Source organism: Dendrobates tinctorius, unplaced genomic scaffold (assembly GCF_039654945.1).
Source record: "Dendrobates tinctorius isolate UK_male_01 unplaced genomic scaffold, ASM3965494v1 ptg000068l, whole genome shotgun sequence".
Classification (NCBI taxonomy): domain Eukaryota; kingdom Metazoa; phylum Chordata; class Amphibia; order Anura; family Dendrobatidae; genus Dendrobates; species Dendrobates tinctorius.
Window position 1 is genome coordinate 2989539 of NW_027361736.1, and position 14065 is coordinate 3003603.

At 45.5% G+C, this 14065-nt stretch overlaps 1 protein-coding gene across 5 annotated transcripts in view; it reads left to right on the forward strand.

The window, feature by feature from the left end:
- The window catches only part of ADK (adenosine kinase), a 569255-nt gene that overhangs the window by 411957 nt on the left and 143233 nt on the right, over positions 1 to 14065 (forward strand). The window lies entirely within an intron of this gene.

Here is a 14065-nt window from a genome sequence, read left to right on the forward strand (position 1 = left end):
CGGATTCTTTACTGTAGGAGCAGTGAGACAATGGAACTCTCTGCCATATGATGTTGTAATGAGTGATTCCCTACTAAAATTTAAGAAGGGACTGGATGCCTTTCTTGAAAAGTATAATATTACAGGTTATATACACTAGTTTTCTTAATATTGCGTTGATCCAGGGAGCTAGTCTGATTGCCGTATGTGGAGTTGGGAAGGAATTTTTTTCCCCAATGTGAAGCTTACTGTTTGCCACATGGGTTTTTTTTTGGCTTCCTCTGGATCAACATGTTAGGGCAAGTCAGGATAGGATATGGGTTGAACTAGATGGACTTAAAGTCTCCCTTCAACCTTAATAACTATGTTACTATGTAAATGGATGGCACACTGAGTGCGCAGTGATACCATCCGTGTGCTGTATGTGTTTTTCATGGATCCATAGACTTTTTAGGATTCTATTGGCCATTTTTCATCCGTGATACTGGAAATAATGTAAGGTACATGTCGCCGTGAGTTTTGCACAACCCCCCCAGCTATGAAAAATTCCAGACATTTGAATAGCACCATAGATTATAATGATTACATCCTGTGTTTATGAACAAAAAAAAAACTGAGAAAACAATTACATGTAACATGAATGGGGCCCTTATAAGGTTAAATAGATTTTTTTTTTTTCTTTGTCTGAAGTGCATTGCTTTTCCTTTAGTGGCCATCACACAGGTTTTTTTTTACCTCCTGTAATTAAAAAAAAAAAAAAGACAAAAGAAACGTATTTTCTTGCACCCATAGTGCTAATCTGCAAGCGCAAGTAAATATCATTTAAAATCAGTGTGACTGTATACAACAGTATAAAAAATCGATTCCATTTGCATCCCGAAAAGTGGTATGATTTTTTTCTCACTTGCCGTCCATATTATCCATTTTTTTACAGTATCACCTATTTACATGACCATTTACAGTTTACTGTGTTCTAGAATATCAATGTATCCGTAGAAATCAGATTCCAGACTGTGACATCCAGTTTTTCTCACACCCATAGACTTGAATGGGTGAATCTCATCTGATTTAAGAGTCAAATCGCAGTATGCTGTGATTTTTTTCACAGATTCTGTCGGTGAAAAAAGCAGCAATCTATCCTGCCTAATTGAATAACAGGGGTCAGTGTGCAATCTGATTTAACCCCTTACCTACAAGGGACGTAATATTCCGTCCATGTGACCCTGGACCTAATTACCATGGACGGAATATTACGTCCCAGAGATCAGCGGCGCCCACATGGTGAGCGCCGCTGATCGCGGCCGGGTGTCAGCTGATTATCACAGCTGACACCGGCACAATGTGTCAGGGGCGGTCACGGACCGCCCCCGACACGTTAACCCCTTGTACACCGCGATCAAACGCGATCGCAGTGTACCGGGGGTTAAAGGGAAGCATCGGCAGGGAGGGGGCTCCCTCCTTGCTTCCCTGAGCCCCCCATGGCAGCTCAATGTGCAGCGCTGCTGCGGGGGTCTCTTTCCCTACAGGCCCCCGGATCCAAGATGGCGACGGGGGCCTGTAGGGAGCTGACTTCCTCACTGCCTGCAAAGCGCAGGCATGAGGAAGTCTGCAGAACTGCCTGTGACAGATTGCTGATCTGTCACCGTGATCTGTGATGTGACAGATCAGCGATCTGTCACAGGACAGTGATGTCCCACCTGGGACAAGGTAATAAAGTAAAAAAAAAAAAAAGTGTTAAAAATAATTTAAAAAAAATCGCTAAATAAATTAGTAAACAAAATAATCCCCAATAAATCCATTTTTTCAAAAAAAAAAAAAAAAACAATAAAAGTACACATTTGGTATCACCGCGTCCATAGCGACCCGCCCTATAAAACTGTCCCATTAGTTAACCCCTTTAGCGAACCCCTTAAAAAATAAAAATAAAAAACGAAGCAAAAAATAATGATTTATTATCATACCACCGAACAAAAAGTGCAATAATGCGCGATCAAAAAGACGCATATAAATATCCATGGTACCGCTGAAAACATTATCTTGTCCCGCAAAAAACGAGCCGCCATACAGCGTTATCCACAAAAAGATAAAAAAGTTGTAGCAGAATAAAGCGATACAAAAATAATTATTTTTTATATAAAATAGTTCTCATTGCAAAAAAACGACAAAACATAAAAAAAACTACCTAAATGAGGTAACACTGTAACCGTACTGACCCGAAGAATAAAACCGCTTTATCAATTTTATCGCACGCGGAACGGCGTAAACGCACCACCCAAAAGAAATTCATGAAACACTGGTTTTTGTTCATTCTGCATCCCAAAAATCGGAATAAAAAGCGATCAAAAAATGTCACGTGCCCGAAAATGGTACCAAAGAAAACGTCAACTCGTCCCGCAAAAAATAAGACCTCACATGACTCGGTGGGTCAAAATACGGAAAAATTATAGCTCACAATATGTGGTGATGCAAAAACTATTTTTACAATAAAAAGCGTCTTTTAGCGTCTGACAGCCGCCAAACCTAAAAACCCGCCATAAATAGTAAATCAAACCCCCCGTTATCACCCCCTTAGGCTAGTTTCACACTTGCTTTTTTTTGCAGCGCGTTTTTCCCGCAAAAAAACGCATTAAAAAAACGCATACAAATGCATACAAACGCTGCGTTTTTTTCCAGCATTTTTATGCGCATGCAGGAAAAAAACGCAGCGTTTTTGCGCGTTTGTATGCGTTTTTTGTGCGTTTGCGTTTTTTTACAGATTTTGGAAAAACCCCACAAAAAAGAAAAAACAACCATTCAACAACACACAAGACCAATGGGACTTCATTGTGGGTGTGGTATGTTAATATATATAGACCCTGTCTACAGTATTCTTCACATTTGCTTGATTCTTCTCGTGACCATGGATCTGCGCTGGAAGAGTTTTCACTTCAACTTGGATTTGGACATCGCGATGGCTCAGGCGTATGCAGTTGCTTGCCATGAACAAAGGAAGAGAGAGAGGCAGCGAAGACGGCGGCGTATGTGGATACATCCGATTGTTGAACTCCGGGAGAGCCGTGGGGCATACCACACCCTCTACAGCGAGCTACAGGCAAACCCGGAGAAATTTACAGATTATATCAGGATGTCCCACGAAAGTTTCTTGGATTTGCTTGCTCGTGTCCAACAATCCATCCGGAGACAGGACACACAGCTCCGTCGTGCGATTCCTCCTGAGGAACGGCTACTGGTGACATTACGGTATGTTTTAAAAACCAAGGGGTGCGGTCTGGTGGTTTTTTTTAAAATTTAGTATTCAAAACCTTGGGTAATTAGTTTTCGTGAATGTACTAATATTTTATTTTATAGTTTTTTAAAATAATATACATAAATATTAATTTTACTTCTTTGTCTGTTCACAGATTCCTGGCGACTGGAGAAACCCTATCCTCACTACACTTCCAGTACCGTATTGGAATCTCTACCTTGTCTGGAATTGTTGCTGACACCTGCCGGGCTCTCTGGAATGTTCTTTGCCCAGAATTTATGCCCCTGCCCACCGCTGAAAAGTGGATGGAAATTGCTGACAAATTCTGGACAGTATGCAATTTTCCCAACTGTTTGGGAGCTGTTGATGGTAAACACATACGGATCATCAAACCCCAAAGAACGGGATCTGAGTACTATAATTACAAAAAGTACTTTTCAATAGTACTCATTGCGATTGCGGATGCCGGATGTATGTTTGTAGCAGTGGACATTGGAGCATTTGGCCGTGGTAATGACTCACAGGCTTTTAAAAACTCAGACATGGGCCGGAGGTTGTATGGCAACCAATTTAATTTCCCTATGCCACGGCCTCTTCCTCACACCGAAGCTCCGCCACTGCCCTTTGTAATGGTTGGCGATGAGGCTTTTCAAATGTGCGGAAACTTACTGAAACCCTACTCCAGCCGGGACTTGGACCACACCAAAAAAATATTTAATTACAGGCTGACCAGGGCCTGAAGAACTGTCGAGTGTGCTTTTGGGATTCTTGTTTCCAGATGGCGAATTCTGGGCACGGCCATTAATCTTAAACTTGAAACAGTCGATGAGGTGGTGAAGGCCTGTGTGGTTCTACATAACTTTGTGATGGCTAAAGAGCACCCGACCTTTGAACTGGACGATGATGCTCCTAACCCATTGCCTGAATTCACTCAGCACACTCTCAGGTCATCCGTTGAAGTTGGCCAAATGAGGGACCAATTTGCGGCCTACTTTATTTCTGATGTAGGACGGGTGCACTGGCAAGATGAAATGGTGTAATGTTTTTGTTTTGTTTATGGTAATAAAAAACCTTATTTGATACCATTACTGAGTGCACTATATTTTTTAAACTCCAAATAAATAAAAAACTTCCCATGTATAACTGAATTTTTTGATGTTCACACATCTGGGCAGGTAAATACACGTATGAGTTAAAATGCAGCATTGCTAGTCTGCGTGAAATATATTGGAACGAGCAAAGCTGCAGGCCATGAATCAGGAAACCATTTTTTTTCAAGAGAAAATTGTGCAACTAGTTGAAAACAAAGTATGTGATTTTCTCAAAACACAACCCTCAAAACCCAACCCCAATGAAAGTCCATGGGGAATACAAGTCAGCATTGAGTGGATGAATGTAATCTGCTCCATTCCAACTTACAAGTTATTACACTAGGCCTTGGAATGACTATACTAGTCCGTGGTATTTCAAATATGAGTATAGTAGGCCTTGGGCCTACTAGTATAGTCATATGTGAAATACCACGGCCTAGTATAGTCATAACAAGGCCTACTCGATTTTTGCCAACTAGGATCTTGTTTCACGAAAAACAAACGGGTGAAACTTGACAAGTTTCAACAGTTTGTTTTTCATGAAACCAGATTCTAGTTGGTGAAACTAGAGTTATTACACTAGGCCTTGTAATGACTATACTAGGCCGTGGTATTTCAAATATGAGTATAGTAGGCCTTGGGGCTAGTAGTATAGTAATATGTGAAATACCACGGCCTAGTATAGTCATACCAAGGCCTACTGTAATAACTCAATTTTTAACAACTAGCATCTTGTTTCACAAAAAACAAACTGGTGAAACTAGAAAGAAAATTATTTTTAAGACAAGTTTCAACAGTTTGTTTTTCATGAAACCAGATCCAAGTTGGTAAAACTCGAGTTATTACACTAGGCCTTGGTATGACTATACTAGTACGTGTTATTTCACATATGACTATACTAGGCCTTGGGTTGGTTTTTAACATGTATTTACCCATCAGTGTGTGTGAGCGGCGCAAACAACATTAATGAAACTTAATGGTGAACCACAAATGTAAATTTATTTTTTATCACAAAAATAAACCAAAAAATTATTTTTTACGGCGTTTGGGGGCAGATGGTTTCAATTTGGGGGTGTGCAGGGAATATGCAACACTTGCAGTTGAAGACGGTGTTTGAGGGGAAGGGGCAACAAAACTTGTGGGGGAAGGTAGTCCAGTTAAGGGAATTAAACTAGGAACACTTGGAGGAGAGGAAATCTGTTCAGGTACATTAGTTGTAATGGCATGTCGCCGTAGGCTTGTGTGCCTGGACCGACTTTGGCCCAATGCCCGCCTTGATACATTTCGCCTTGAACTAGGGGCAAATATTGAATGTAGGTCCCCCGTCTGCTGGTATGGCGGCTGCTGCTGCTGAGGTGGCGGCTGCTGCTGCTGAGGTGGCGGCTGCTGCTGCTGAGGTGGCGGCTGCTGCTGCTGAGGTGGCGGCTGCTGCTGCTGAGGTGGCGGCTGCTGCTGCTGAGGTGGCGGCTGCTGCTGCTGAGGTGGCGGCTGCTGCTGCTGAGGTGGCGGCTGCTGCTGCTGAGGTGGCGGCTGCTGCTGCTGAGGTGGTTGCTGCTGCTGCTGAGGTGGTTGCTGCTGCTGCTGAGGTGGTTGCTGCTGCTGCTGAGGTGGTTGCTGCTGCTGCCGAGGTGGTTGCTGCTGCTGCCGAGGTGGCTGCTGCTGAGGTGGCTGCTGCTGAGGTGGCTGCTGCTGAGGTGGCTGCTGCTGCTGCTCTTCGTTGCAGGAGGACTGGTGGCGGCAGTGATGGTCCAGGTTTGCAGAGTGGTGGTGGCAGGGCTACTACATGTTGTTGTAGCGGCAGGGCTGTTCCATGTTTGCCTAGTGGTGGCTGAGCTCCACGCATGCATGGGAGTGGCGGTGGTGCTCCAGACAGGAGCAGCGCTTGCCATGGTGGTGTCGGTGAAGTGACCAGCTGCACTCAGACTTGTGGTGGTGTAACGGTGGGTGTCCTGGCTTTGAATAGAGGTGTCCGTGCAGTGGTATGCAGCACAAGTCGGTAGTGAGGTGAAGCGAGTCAATGGTGGCACAGGTGGAAAGGACACCACTGACTGCTGACCGTACCGATTATGCTGCATAGCCTGCAAGAAAGCATTGTTGCAGGCCTGCAGCACATTCAGCTGTTGCTCAGGACTAAGGTGTTCCGCCATGCCCTTTTCAATCTTACTAAAAAAATGGTGTGCTGGTCTGTTGAGGTCGGCCTCCAGACGGTCAAGGCGCTGTTCTACAGAATTGAAGCGGTGTTCAAAGTGGTTAAAACCACGTTCCATGAGTGCAAAACCGCTTTCAACTCTGTCGGACAGTGACTTGAGGCTGGAATTAAATGTCTCGCTCAAATGCATAAACTCGGGCAAGACATTCCTGTCCAAGGCCCTATGCCGCTGGCGGGTAGTGCCCGCATAACCAGTGGCAGAGACCTGGGACAGGGGAACACCTGATGGCCCAGCTTCCTGGTCACCAGCTGTGTGTGTGGTTGACCTGCAAGGTGCTTCCTGGCTGTCGGATGGCTGGGATGGGTCAGAGGACGTCCGAGGAAGGACCGCTCCAGGGCCAGGTTGCAGGGTGCTGCTCCAGGTGCTGTGGAAGAAAGGAAAATCATTACTACCATGCCTTTACAAGAAGCATCAGCTGTGGATTAGAAAAACACAGATTAATAAAAATAAAAACCCAAAATTTATAATACTTACGATCTCGTGGCAAGGACCGGTCTTAGGAACTGCAACGCGTGATAGTGACGGTATCTAGTTCTGGTCCTTGACGCAGATCCACTGCGAACCTGGCCCTCAGCACGAACATCACTGTTGAAGCGGTCCTTGATCGAACGCCAACGTGTTCGGACTTTGTCCACTGTTGATAAAAAAAAACAGTGCCGTCAACGACAACAGTCACTGCGGCACAATGTAGCAATACAATACTCAAAGCAGTCACTGTAGACCCCGATGACACTGTTGGGTTTCCTGCTAGAATACGCCTAGCACGAAACCCAACAGTGCCGTCAAGGACAACAGTCACTGCGGCACAATGTAGCAATACAATACTCAAAGCAGTCACTGTAGACCCCGATGACACTGTTGGGTTTCCTGCTAGAATACACCTAGCACGAAACCCAACAGTGCCGTCAAGGACAACAGTCACTGCGGCACAATGTAGCAATACAATACTCAAAGCAGTCACTGTAGACCCTGATGACACTGTTGGGTTTCCTGCTAGAATACACCTAGCACGAAACCCAACAGTGCCGTCAAGGACAACAGTCACTGCGGCACAATGTAGCAATACAATACTCAAAGCAGTCACTGTAGACCCCGATGACACTGTTGGGTTTCCTGCTAGAATACACCTAGCACGAAACCCAACAGTGCCGTCAAGGACAACAGTCACTGCGGCACAATGTAGCAATACAATACTCAAAGCAGTCACTGTAGACCCCGATGACACTGTTGGGTTTCCTGCTAGAATACACCTAGCACGAAACCCAACAGTGCCGTCAAGGACAACAGTCACTGCGGCACAATGTAGCAATACAATACTCAAAGCAGTCACTGTAGACCCCGATGACACTGTTGGGTTTCCTGCTAGAATATGCCTAGCACGAAACCCAACAGTGCCGTCAAGGACAACAGTCACTGCGGCACAATACAGAGCAGGGAAATACTCACTAAACGCCTTTTTGGAGGATGCTGTGGCGCTGTCCCAGCCATCCATCAACGCTGCGGCCACCTCATTCCATAGCCGCCGGGTCACCACAATGTCCTTGTACAGCCGGTCACGGCTGTCCCACAACGGCGAACGCTCCTGAACCAGGCTGATGAGCTGCTCATTATCCAGGTAGACGTCTTCATCCCGTTGTGGAACCTAGACAAAACACATTCATTAGAATAATAAAATTTAAATTGAATAAAAAGTTACAAAAAAAGAAACATAAAAAAGAGTAAAAATAGAAGATAAAAAATAAAGAACATTACAAATCATTTGATACTTACATTCCGTATCACCACCGGGACTTGGCTTCGCTGCTCCTGCTCTTCGCCCTCACTAGTCCCGTCCGCAGATGATGATGACGATGTCTTAAAAAAGTTGAAAAAAACGTAAGAGATTTGGAGAAGCAGCAGATATACTTACCAGATGCACGAAAATAATCACCTCACGGTCTGCTTGCGCCAATTCCTGCCGCGATGGGGAATACTCGGATTCTGAAGACATACTGCATGTAAAAATAATAAAAATCATTAGTACATACATAATTTAAAAGGACAGGCATATAATGTAATATACTCACATTCTTCGCTGATATAATGGGTTCTTGGTTGACTGTCTGCTCTTCAATCTGTCAGTGTAGTAGTGGCAGAGTTTTGGCAGGCACCTCCTTTATATAGACTTTTTTTTTTTTGACTTTAGAAGATTATAACAAGGATAACAAGTGGACACCTCCCAAAAAACGCAGCGCTAAAAAAAAGCATACATGCGCATGCCAGTGCGCACGTATGCGCATCCATAGGCTATAATGGCCATTTTTAGCGCAAAACGTGCGCATACGTGCGCATGCGCTTTTTTCCAGGGCCAAAAAATGCAACATGCTGCGTCTGGAAAATACCAACGCACACCCCAAAAAAACGCAGCGCATGAAAATCGCATACGTGCGCATGCCAGTGCGCAGGTATGCGCACCCATGTTAAATATAGGGGAAAAATCGCATGCGCACGTATGCGTTTTTTTCCAGCGCTAAAAAACGCAAATGTGAAACCAGCCTTAGTTAGGGAAAAATAATAAAACTAAAAGAAAATGTATTTATTTCCATTTTCCCGTTAGGGTTAGGGCTAGGGTTAGGGTTAGGGCTCAGATTAGGGTTAGGAGTGTGTTGGGGTTAGGGTTGGAGTTATAATTGGGGGTTTCCACTGTTTGGGCACATCAGGTGCTCTCCAAAGGCAACATGGCGTCTGATCTCAATTCCAGCCAATTCTGCGTTGAAAAAGTCAAATGGTGCTCCTTCCCTTCCAAGCTCTGCCATGCGCCCAAAAAGTGTTTTACCCCCACATATGGTGTATAAACCTACTCAGGACAAATTACAAAACAACTTTTGGGGTCCAATTTCTCCTGTTACCCTAAGGAAAATAAAAAATTGGGGGCAAAAATATCATTTTTGCGGAAAAAAACGATTTTTTTATTTTCACGCCCAGGCGTTATAAACTTCTGTGAAGCACTTGGGGGTTCAAAGTGCTCACCACACATCTAGATAAGTTCTGTGGGGGGTCTAGTTTCCAAAATGGGGGGAGTTTCAATAGTTTAGGTACATCAGGGGCTCTCCAAACGCACATGACACCCGCAGACCAATCCATCAAAGTCTGCATTCCAAAACGTCACTACTTCCCTTCCAAGCCCTGACGTGTGCCCATACAGTAGTTTTCTCCCACATATGAGGTATCAGCGTACTCAGGACAAATTGGGCAACAACTTTTGGGGTCCAATTTCTCCTGTTACCCTTGGGAAAATAAAAAAAAAGTGGAGACTAATTGATCATGTTTGTGGAAAAAATACGATTTTTTTATTTTCATGCCTGGGCATTATAAACTTCTGTGAAGCCCTTGGGGGTTCAAAGTGCTCACCACACATCTAGATAAGTTCCTCAGGGGGTCTAGTTTCCAAAATGGGGTCATTTGTGGGGGGTTTCCACTGTTTAGGTACATTAGGGGCTCTCCAAAGGCAACATGACACCCGCAGACCATTCCATCAAAGTCTGCATTCCAAAACGTCACTACTTCCCTTCCGAGCCCCGACGTGTCCCCATACAGTAGTTTTCTCCCACATATGGGGTGTCAGCGTACTCAGGACAAATTGGACAACAACTTTTGGGGTCCAATTTCTCCTGTTACCCTTGGGAAAATAAAAAAATGGGGACTAAAATATGATGTTTGTGGAAAAAATACGATTTTTTTTATTTTCAAGCCCGGGCGTTATAAACTTCTGTGAAGCACTGGGGGGTTCAAAGTGCTCACCACACATCTAGATAAGTTCCTTGGGGGGTCTAGTTTCCAAAATGGTGTCATTTGTGGGGGGTTTCTACTGTTTTGGTACATTAGGGGCTTTCCAAACGCGACATGGTGTCCGATCTCAATTCCAGCCAAAAATGTCAAATGGTGCTGCTTCCCTTCCGAGCTCTTCCATGCGCCCAAATCGTGGTTTACCCCCATATGTGGGGTATCAGCGCACTCAGGACAAATTGCACAATAACTTGTTTAGGTACATCAGGGGCTCTCCTAACGCGACATGGCGTCCGATCTGAATTCCAGCCAATTTTGCATTGAAAAAGTCAAACAGTGCTCCTTCCCTACTGAGGTCTGCCATGCGCCGAAACAGTGGTTCCCCCCCACATATCAGGTATCAGCGTACTCAGGACAAATTGCACAATAACTTTTGCAGTCCAATTTCTCCTGTTACCCTTGGTAAAATAAAGAAAATTGAACCTGAAGTATTTTTTTTGTGAAAAAAATTTAAATGTTCATTTTTTTTTTTTTAAATATTCAAAAAATTCCTGTGACGCACCTAAAGGGTTAATAAACTTCTTGAATGTGGTTTTAAGCACCTTAAGGGGTGCAGTTTTTAGAATGGTGTCTCTTTTGGGTATTTTCTATCATATAGACCCCTCAAAGTGGCTTCAAATGTGATGTGGTCCCTAAAAATAAAATGGTCTTGCAAAAATGAGAAATCGCTGGTCAAATTTTAACCCTTATAACTTCCTAACAAAAAAAATTTTGGTTCCAAAATTGTGCTGATGTAAAGTAAACATGTGGGAAATGTTAGTTATTAAGTTTTTTGTGTGCTGTATCGCTGTGATTTAAGGGCATAAAAATTCAAAGTTGGAAAATAGCGAAATTTTCAAAATTTTCGCCAAATTTCCGTTTTTTTCACAAATAAACGCAAGTTATTTGAATGAAATTTTACCACTAACATGAAGTACAATATGTCACGAGAAAACAATGTCAGAATCACCGGGATCCATGGAAGCGTTTGAGTTATGACCATTGTAGGGATGTGACTCGCTCAGGTGCAGCGGGAGACAATCATGAGGCAGGTTCTTCCCAAAGTTCATGAGGTTTATTTGCTCCATAAACCATAGACAGCATAACACTGAAATGAAACCTTCACTTCAGGCAAAGGAACAGAAATGTCCGTGGCTTCAGACTCGGACTGAGAGTCTCAGCACATGCTGGGAGCTGTAGTCCTCCCCATATACATTCTCTGTAGTGTCCCGCCTGGACACATGGAAGTCTGTCCACACTCAGACAGACTCACTCCACTCTCTCACATGTGCCAAACACCTCAATTACATAGCCCTGTAACCACACCCAAAGGGGATCACATGGCTATGACATCACCAAAGGTTGTATAGACACACAGGCTTCCCTGATACAGTGTAACAGAAAGATCAGCAGTACCTCTGCTGATCAATACACCCTGGAGCCTGCATCCCAAGGCCACCCACCTTGAGACCCACAATGGTCATTTAGGACCCTGCTCCTGTTACCACACTGAATGTGCCTGTACACCCGTCCTGGGACACCCACACAGCGCCCCCTAGCCGACACAGTGGTAACTACACCACATACCTCCCCCCTCTGTTCAAACTTGTGGGGTTGAACACATGACATCACCCAGGTATCTTGAGACCTGGCACCCATGTCACCTTGCCCTACAAGTCGAGAGGACCATCTCCGTCTGTTTCGGTAGTCAAACTGCCTCATATTCACGTTAGGCCTCCCCCGCCCCCAGCGGTCAGTATCTCGGCCTTGGGCTTTGGCCTTCCCGTCAACGTCCGTCAGTGTGATCAGACACTCTTTAGTCTCCACCTGTTTGCAGTGCGCTCCGTCACCCGACCTTTCTCTCACCGGCCGGCTCTCCCAGTTCACACTGTCATGAGTCCCACGTCCAGCTGGGCCAACTGGCTGGTCTGAGTCTGACCCTCTGTCACTATGTCCACCACCGGGTCTCGTGCCTATGTTACTACGATTAGAACGGCCACTTGCGGACTCTCGACGTTCTTGCCTTCGACTACCTGTCCTTTCATTCCTTGGAGGATCCCTTCGGGTCCTTACACCTTGGGTTGGAGGTGGACGCCACCTGACGTTCTCTATCTGCTCATTCATCTGCAGTCGATCCTGTCTTAGCTGCTCAATCTCCTTCAGGTACGCTACCCGATATTCCAGGAGCATGCGAAGCTTCCCAATGCTTTCCACCGAACCAACCACAATGACAGGAACCATGTCATCTTCAATAACGACTTGGATTTCACCAGCAGGTGGGATCCTCACTCTCTTCACACAGGATCGATTCACCATCTCCTGCATCACCTTTCCAAGTCTGCCAACGACTTTCCCCACCAGATTTCTGGGTACCGGAATTATGTCTTCCACAAAGCCCAGCCGACTTTGTGCTTCCCTTGCAAGCTCCAGACGTCGAGCGGCTTTCCTATTACGCTCCACGAGCATCTGTTTCGTGCGGAGACATTGTAGGTGCATCTCCTTCAGGACAGCCACCCTTCTCTCTGTGTCTTCCGTTTCTGCCAGTATCACCAACTGGTCTGTTTCTGGTGCCCAGCTCACACTATAGGCCTTTACTGCCTTTTTAAAAGTCTCATGCACACCTTCGCTGGCACACGCTTCTCGCACGTCTTCGGGTACCTCCATCACGCACTTGAAGGTCATGGACTTGCTCTCATCCTGGACAGATGGCTCTGGGTTCCCCACGGACACTTCCCTCAAGGTATCTGCCAAGACCGGGTGACTGTCTTGTGCAGCTCTTGGTTCACCATCTTCCTGAGATTTACAGTCTTCAGGACCCTTTTCCAAGATGGGCTTTGGCAGTTCTGCCTTGCTATCAGTCGGGCACGGCCGCTGTACGTCTTCACCCATCCACTTCTTCTGCAGAAGACCTTTTACTACTCCACTGAGTTCTTGCAGAACTTTATCTCGCTCCTCTGCCAGGTAGCGACGCTGATCCTCTCTCCTGAGAATCTCCTGTTGATGCTTCTCTTGGGCCTCTCTGAGCACCTCCATATCTTCCAACAGGGTCTTGTTCATGGTTTTACATGCTGACAGGTGACCTCTGAGCTCAGAGACTTCCTTCTCCAGCTCATCCACTCTGTGCTCAGCTGCTTGCCTTAGGACTCTTTCCCGTTCGACATGTTCTGTTACAGTCTCCTTTATCAGCTGTATCTCATGATCTTGTTCTCTTTTGGCCAGCACGTGTCTCACCACTACCTCTTTAATTATATCATCAAAGGGTACGACTGGGTCAGTCACACCAGTCGAGTGAACCCTCCAGTTGCCGTCCAGCACCAATGTGTCTAGTCCAGTAGTCTCATCTCCCAGCCCACCATCTGTCTTATCACGAGACGTCAGGTCCGTCAGTTGGGCAGATGTACTTCTTCCTCTGGTCAGTTCTACCTCTGACCTGTCCATGTCAGGAGCCGTCACTGTCTCAGTGTCCGCTGGCCCCACAGTCGAAGCATCTCCATCATCCGACCAAATGTCATCAAACAAAAGAAAGTCCCGGCCCCTCTCCCAGGCATAGACTAAGTCCCGTGGTATCCCTCTACCTTGGCACTCACCACCTTTGGTCCCCTCAAACACTACTGTGTCTACTGGGTAGTTCACCGTGACCCCGTGTTTACAGCGAACCCTGATGTTTTTCTCGGTCAGAGAGAAAACGAGAGGCGTTCCTGTCAGAGTCACCTGACTCTCTGAGTCCAGCCGAC